Source organism: Moschus berezovskii, chromosome 11 (genome assembly GCF_049115385.1).
Source record: "Moschus berezovskii isolate FMDL1 chromosome 11, NW_MosBer_1.0, whole genome shotgun sequence".
Taxonomy (NCBI): Eukaryota; Metazoa; Chordata; class Mammalia; order Artiodactyla; family Moschidae; genus Moschus; species Moschus berezovskii.
In genome coordinates, this window is record NC_142470.1 from 27,594,730 (window position 1) to 27,602,942 (window position 8,213).

The window sequence follows — 8,213 nt, forward strand, 5'->3', positions numbered from 1 at the left end:
TCACCACCCATTCAATAACACCACAAAACAACCACTTCCTATATGCTGTCTTACAGGGCACAGTTCACAAACATGTAAGACATGCATGTGCAAGGACTATAAGCTGATGTTAAAAAAAAGCCTGGAACCTGGGGTTTTAGAACTGGGGTTCAGTTTGTGCAATGGCTGATTAATGGGCCATTACACGGGGCAAATTACTTGTCCTCTGTGAGTCTCTGTTCTGTCAACTATGACCAGTTAGCTTGTGTTAGCATTCTCCTTTCTGTAAGCCAGTGAGACCTCATGCTTTTCTCTATAAGAGCACTTGTCTCCCTACACTGCAAATGTGGATTTACCTTCCTGGGTTGGCCACCGACTTTGAGAAGGTACTGTACTGAGTTATTCCTTTCTCTATCCCTGGTATCTGGCACTTACTAAGTGCTCAATAAAAGTGAGTTTTCATATCCCTAAAGAACTTGCAGTCGAGACAGACAGGCAAGACCAACAGGCAAAACAGAGAGTGACCCAAGAACCATAGATGCAATAGAGTATAAACAGGGCTCACTAGGGTTTCCCAGATGGTGCTAGTGGTGAAGAACCTGTCTGCCAGTGCAGGAGATGTAAGAGGTGTGGGTTTGATCCCTAGGTTGGGAAGATCCCTTGGAGGAGAGTGTGGCAACCCACTCCAGTATTCATGCCTGGAGAATCCCAAGGACAGAAGATCCTGGTGGGTTACAAAGAATCAGACACAACTGAAGTGACTCAGCATGCACAGATGTGTGTGACTCACTAACCCACTGGGAGGCAGTGGGACTGAACTAGGCTTTGAAGTGAAGTGAAAGTTGTTCATTTGTGTCCGACTCTTTGTGACCCCATGGACTATACAGTCCATGGAATTCTCCAGGCCAGAATACTGGAGGGGGTAAGGTTGTGCTAAAATTTTTACAAAGACAGTCCCCAGACTACCCCCAAGCAATTCACCTCACCTCTTCCTCCTTTGGTTCCATATATGTTAAGTGGCTATAACATCCATCCTCAACAACCATGTAGAGATGAAACACTTCTTTTTTCTTCTTTTTTAATAGATATACTCATTCCTGCTCAGAGAAACAAATACCATATAAATATTATAACAATAATCAGACTGAGAAGTAAAATAATAATGATGCAAGCATCTATATAATGTTTCATGTCTGTGGTCTTTGAGGGGAGTTTTTACTCAAACATCTCTAAATGAATAAATACATCTGGTTCATAAAGATGTCCAAAGGCACTTATTTCTATTCATATCCACACATACCTCACTATAGAACTAAAAACAAATTCACTTAGAACTTTTATGGAATCACAGTCCTTAAAAAAATCAGAATTCTCATTAAAGCCAATAGGAATTTGTTATAAAAATTAATAACAGGATATAAGCTTATAGGATCTTATCAATAATATCTTTACAATCTGTTGGTCTCTTTGAGATGTGCCAAACATAACCAAGATTTATTGATGGAATCGATGTTTGAGGGCATAAAACTTTATATGTGTTTTCCTTTGCTCAATTAGTAAATCTCGTCTAAGTTAAGAAATTGTCCTGAGATTTCACTTAGCCATGGCCACATATCATGCTCAAATAGATGCTTTCATTTGGATTATCTGCCTAAATGTTCTAATTCTCCGCTTTACTTCATGGAATTAAGGAAACTCAGCCAAAGTAAAAATCTTTAACTAAAAAAATTTACATTATATCTGCAACGGACAATGTTCTATGAGTGAGACGTGAAAGGTAATAAAAGCGCGAATAACAGAAACTCAGATATGTTAGCTGATAAAGGGAGTGGAAAAAAGAGAAGTCTAGCAAATAAATGCAAAGCCCTACAGAATAAGGGAAATGAGAGAAGTAAACTCAGGGTCCTGTGAAATCTCCGATTGAACTGGGGATATGACAAAGGAGCATGGATTCTTTGGGCCACTGGCTCTGGACCAGAAGAGTTAAAAGGGTTGTCACTGCAGAGAGAAAAGCTTGAGCAATGACAGGGAATCAAGAAAACACAGGGAAAGCAATTAGCATTCCTCTACTTTTTCTCCCAGCAGAGGAATATTGGAAAATAAAACCAGAAAGACAGATTGGACCCAAATTCTTGAGGGTGTTGAATATCAGACTAAATATTTTCAGCTTAATTTGGTTAAGTCATGCGAGACCACTCTAGAGTTGTATTTTTTTTTTAAAGCAAGTTAATGGCCTATATTAATTTATTATGGATCGTTATTCATCCTCTTACATCCAATTGCTCCCCAATCCCTATCAGCTCTACCTTGCACTCTCACTGCAGCACTTTCTTCTCAGGGTCCCATGTCAGAGCCCCTCCATTCCAGGACAGCCTCTATCATGCTCCCCTATCTCCTCCCCTACCCTGAAGTCCTGCAACTTAAGCAGAAGTATGATTGCACCATCCCCCAGCTTAAAATCCATCAGTAGGCTCCTCTTTCCTGGAGGATGATGTCCAAACCCTCAGCATGGTACACAAGGCCTGTCATCTTCTAAATGTCACCTGTCTATCCAGTTACCCCCTCAAACACACATGTACTGTGCCCCTCCCCTGGCCCATGCTTTGGCCTGGAATTTGTCACTGTTCCATTATACACCATGATTTCTCACACCTCCAAACCTCAGTGTATGTAACCTCCCTGTCTGCCTGGGAACATACTACTGATCCTTGGAAATTCAGCTCAAATGTTACTTCCTCCAGGAAGCCTTCCCTGATAATCTCCAGCCTCGCACCCCTTATTCAGTTAATACCTTCTTTTCTTCTCTTCCACAGCATCACGTAAGAGCTCTGAGACTCCACTTCTCACGTGTCACGGTATTTGTTTACACAACTGTCTTCCCGCTGCACTGGGCACCACCATTTCTCGTTGCTCTCTGCAATCCTAAGGCAGATGGTCAATACACAATGGTTGGATAAGCTAATGCATACATTTTTTAATCACAACAACTTCCTGAAAATCTCTAAGACAGAGGAGAGTAGAGAGCTTTAGAAGCACGACTAGGACAGTGATGTATTAGGTAAATTGGATGAGAGACTGCAGGTTTGGAAGGAGGCGGAGAAGATGATAGATTCTGCTTTGAACATGGAAAATATGCCTTTGGCGTCCACCGCAATCAGGACCTGCTTTTGAGGCGGCAAGTGATTCTGATTAGGCAGGAACAGAGAATTAAGTCGTTCTGTTCCCTTCCCAAGCCTAACACCACCTTCTCTTTTTGATAACTTCCTCCAAGATGATCTGAATTTCTTTAGTCCTGTCTCTCTTATCCAAATATTTCCTTGAACAAGAACTCAAATGGGCACGTTTTCAGATCCTGTGTCTCTGAATGCGTGTGAGCTCAGAGAGAAGGAAACAGAAAGTGATTTGCAACCTGGCTCTGGAAGGAGAGCAACTGTCAAGGGGGCCGGGATTGTTTTTGTTATTACTGCCTCGCTTTCAGCCCGTGTCTGTTTATTGTTATTGTCTTGTCCCTTTACTGATGCTCAATCCATTTCCTCATCACAAGTGTGAAAGGAAACCTGGCAAAAGTCACCCTAGCGAAAGTTCCGAATCAATAATGGATTGATTCTGAGATGCAGCACGACATCTGTTAGGTATTTGGAGACGCTGTCCGTCCTGCCTTGAAGGATACTTAAGCAGTCAGGCTTCTTTCTCCCTGGAAGGCTATAAAACACTGAGAGTTGAGAAGTGGCAGGAAAGTGCTAGCGATGCCTGCTTATAAGAGCAAGTGCTGGGATGCGCAGCTTGCAAAGGGAAGTGTGGCATTTAAATTTAGCTCGTGTGCTTGAATTCATATTTACACAGAACTTTAATCAAGACAACACAGAGAATATTAATAACATGCATTATGCCAAGATTAGCTGTGTAGTGGATCCTTTCATCTGCATAAGCAATTTTTACACCTCTGTTAAGAATTTCAGATTCTTCTCTTTTACTGCAAAGGTTTTTTTTAAAAATTCATATCAAACGAATTTTAAAAGAAGCTTCAGGGAAATCCTTATTGCTTCTAGAAACAGCTGGTCTGGTGGGGGTTCCAGTGAAATCCCAGAATCTTTTTCTCCTCCCACAATATTAAAGCTTACCGATGAGGAAATCACCACCAGAAAGAAAGGAAGGGAAGTTGGAGAGAAACAGAAGAGAAAGGTGAGGGCAAGAGAAGCTGCTGGATAAATGAGATGTAGTCCAGGGAAAAAAGAGAAAGAAGTAAAAAGAAAGCCTAGGAGAGGAAAAGAGGGTGAATAAGAAGGAGCAATTAGATTTTTAAAGTAGTTATAAAAGAAGAAAAAGATACAAAGTATAAAATCTTCTTTAACTTCAACAAGGTAAAAGATATCCTGAAGGAAAGCTACAACAGTTGCAACCAAGACAAGTCATTTAAAAAACAAATTCCCATTTGGAAATTCAGAGGTTATCAAAGTAGAAATTAGCAAACTAGCTTCCTGGAACAACATTTAAAAAATCAAAACCAAGTTTAGAACTATGCAGGATGTCTGAGAAAAGACAGATACAAGAAGAGGAGAAAGAAAAATTAGGAGAGAGACAGAACAAGAGAAGGGGAGGAGAGTGAGAGAAAGCCAGGAACAAAAGTTGGAATATTTGCTTTATGAAGTATTAATAACTTGCAAAGGGTTATTTGTCATTGCTGAATTTAGAAATTTATTATCCTATATCAACAAGAGACCAAAACGTCTAGAGTCATTGGCTCAGAGTGTTTTCAAACTACGCTTTCCACCAGAGGACAGTGACCCAGGTTGACAGGCGGTCTCGTTCGGAAAGGGGAGAGGACAGAATCCCACATGGGCCAGTTACCAGACTCACTTCCCTGCTCATGGCCAGAGAACTCCTCTGGGGGCCGAGGGAGACTTTGAAGTCCAAAGGAGTTTGGGATGGGGAAACGGGAGGGACTGTGGAAAAGAGAAAGAGAATTTATTATCAGGACCTTTGGGGGGTTTCAGATAAAAGCCCTAAATTAACTCTTAATACTTATGAAATTCTGTGCTATCACCCACTTTCTTGACTTTATTGCTTTGGTGTTTGCTGAGCCCTTTCCATATCATGAGGGACTAAACTCTGACCTTTGCAATTTCATGAAAATGATACGGGGCGGGGTGGGAGGGGTGGGGAATATGTGCTTCAAACTCCAGGATGAGTTGAGGAGGCAGGAAAGAGGGCGCCATCACCTCCTCTCCATACAGAGAGGAGAAAGAGAAAAGGGAATTATTTTGGAATTTTGTGAACCATCCAGAATGCTCACCATAAAGGAGGTTATCTGCCTTCAGCGATGCCCCCTCCCAAATGTCTGCTCCCTAGTCTTGGAAGCACAGTGAGCTCCTCGGCTCTGTCCACTCCATCCCCCCAGCTGGTACTGTTGGCCATGCCTCCCGATGCCCCACAGAACAGCTCATCAGTTGACCTCCTCCGCCAGGTATCAGTTTAGCTCTCACTTTCCCAGAAGCCTTCTAGACCACCCAGATGATGACAGCTGTCTTCCCAACACCGGGTCTCCAGAGCACCCCTTGCTTACGCTTCTCACAGCACACACCCAGCCTTTCATAACTGCCTGCTCACCTGTCCTTCCCTCACCAGAATATCAGCTTCTTGAAAATGGGCACAGTTTGAGACAGTTTCTGCTGTTTCTCCAGTATCCAGTACCATGTCTGGCACTCAAAACACTTTTTACATAAATGAATGGGCCTGAAAATCAGATGTTGACTCCAAGAGACAGGTTCTCTCCACATGAACATGGCACTCAAGGTGCTGTCTGCCAGTGTGGTCCCAACAAGAGTAGGGTTTAAAAGGCAGATTCCTGGACTCCAAGCTCCAACACTCTCCCAGTCATCTCTTTGAGCACTAATGTGTGAGTTGCTGGGTTCCAGGAGTAAAATGTAATACCTAAGAAGACTTCCCTGGTGGTCCGGAGACTAAAACTCTGTGCTCCCAATGCAAGGGACTCAGATTTGATCCCTGGTCAGGGAACTGGATCCCATATGCCACAATCAGGATCCAGTGCAGCCTAGTTGTTTAGTCGTTTCTGACTCTTTGTGACCTCACGGACTATAACCTATCAGGCGCCTCCGACTATGGGATTTTCCAGGCAAGAATACTGGAGTGGGTGGCCATTTCCTTCTCCAGGGGATCTTCCCAACCCAGGAATCGAACCTGGGTCTCCTGCATTACAGGCAGATGCTTTACCATCTGAGCCACCAGGGAAGTCCCAAATAAATGACACTTATGAGCTTCTCATTCACTATGGAGCACACAAATGACAGCATTTGTCACGGGTGGTAAAAACAACAGAAAAGAAAGTTCCAGCCTTCAAGGAACTTACCTTCCAGCATGTTGACAAATATTAAACCATTAATTACACAAGTGCAAGGAGAGTGTGCAGTGGGGGAACTTACTGAACAAAGGCAGTTTGATCTGAAGTTTGGAAAAAATAGAGATCAGTAAGTCAAAGAGCAAAGGTGAGAGGAAATTTGGGGAGAAAAGAGAGGAAGAAGTGTGCTCAAGAGCCCTGGGGCAGGAAGGAGTCTGACATGTTTGTGGGACTGGAAGAATGTCAGTGTGACTGAATTCCAAAGAGGGGGAGGAGAATGGCATGGGGTGAGGCCAGTGAGAAGGGCTGACAATTCTATGCTCAGGCCTCCCATCCTCACCTTAAAACACCAACAGAATGTTTTTCCTTATGTCTAGTTAAGAAATATATAGATACATAAATATATGGATCCATCAAGCTCCATCTTTATTTTCAACAGGAGCATAGTAAACATAATACGCATGTGTGTGCACACATGCTAAGTCGCTTTGGTCATGTCCGACTCTTTGCGACCCTATGAACTGTAGCCCACCAGGCTCCTCTGTCCACTGGATTCTCCAGGCAAGAAGTGGGTTCTTGGAGTGGGTTGCCAGGCCCTTCTCCAGGGGATCTTCCCAACCCAGGGATTGAATCCAGGTCTCATTATGTCTCTTGCATTGCTGGTGGTTTTTTTTTTTTTTTTTTAAACCACTAGTGTCACCTGGGAAGCCCTAATAAGCATATACTTTTATTTATTTGAGATTGTGTGCTGAGTTTTGTTTGGCTGGTTTTGATTTGCTGTTATTTAAAAAAAACTTCTATAATGCTCTTCTTTATCAACAGTGCTATATCCTTGGGTTGTCAGTTGAATTTAAGTGGAGGGTAGCAAATGGCTTGAGTAAAAAGATCAGCAGAAACACAGAAATAGTCAATAAGTTGATGATAAAAGGAGAAAGTCACTTATGAGATGAATGAGTTAGATTAAGAATTTATGCATAACGTGAGTCTGTACTACAGATCAATGTTTGCTACTTTCTGAATCATATTTTCCAGCCCTAGTCCAGAGGAAGTTTTCAAATTACAGCTAGTCTCCATGTCGAGTCCTGGATATAGCCCTGTATTCTACCTGGATAGATGGGGGGGAAATGGAAACAGTGACAGACTTTATTTTCTTGGGCTCCAGAATCACCGTGGACAGTGATTGCAGCCATGAAATTAAAAGATGATTGCTCCTTGGAAAGAAAACTATGACAAACTTAGACAGCATAGTAAAAAGCAGACACATCACTTTGCTGACAAAGGTCTGTATAGTCAAAGCTATGGTTTTTCCAGGAGTCATGTATGGATATGAGAGTTGGACCATAAAGAAGGCTGAGCACTGAAGAACTGATGCTTTCAAAATGAGGTGCTAGAAAAAATTCTTGAGAGTCCCTTGCTCAGCAAGGAGACCAAACCAGTCAATCCTAAAGGAAATCAACCCTGAATATTCATTGGAAAGACTGATGCGGAAGCTGAAGCTCCAATACTTTGGCCAAGTGATACGAAGAGTCATCTCATTGGAAAAGACTCTGATGCTGGGAAAGACTGAGGGTAGGAGAAGGGGGTGACAGAGAATGAGATGGTTGGATGGCATCACAGACTCAGTGGACATGAGTTTGATATGGGATATGGTGAGGGACAGGGAAGCCTGGTGTGCTGCAGTCTATGGGGTCACAAAGAGTTGGGCACGACTGAGCAACCAAACAACAACCAAAGAAGCAGTGGTGGATGGAGGTTGAAAACTCCTACTCTGACAGCCAGAGAGAGGCTTTGGTTCCCAGATCTGATACCTACTAGCCATATGCTTTGGAGCAACTTTCTTAAGCTTCAGTCTCCTCATCTATAAAAGAAAGAATATTAC

At 42.7% G+C, this 8,213-nt stretch overlaps 1 non-coding gene across 1 annotated transcript; it reads right to left on the reverse strand.

Annotated features, from left to right (window-relative positions):
• Window positions 1-6,156: 6,156 nt before the first annotated feature.
• On the reverse strand, window positions 6,157-6,228 carry TRNAY-GUA (transfer RNA tyrosine (anticodon GUA)). The gene has a single exon. It is a non-coding gene; the product is annotated as a tRNA-Tyr (tRNA).
• Window positions 6,229-8,213: the final 1,985 nt, after the last annotated feature.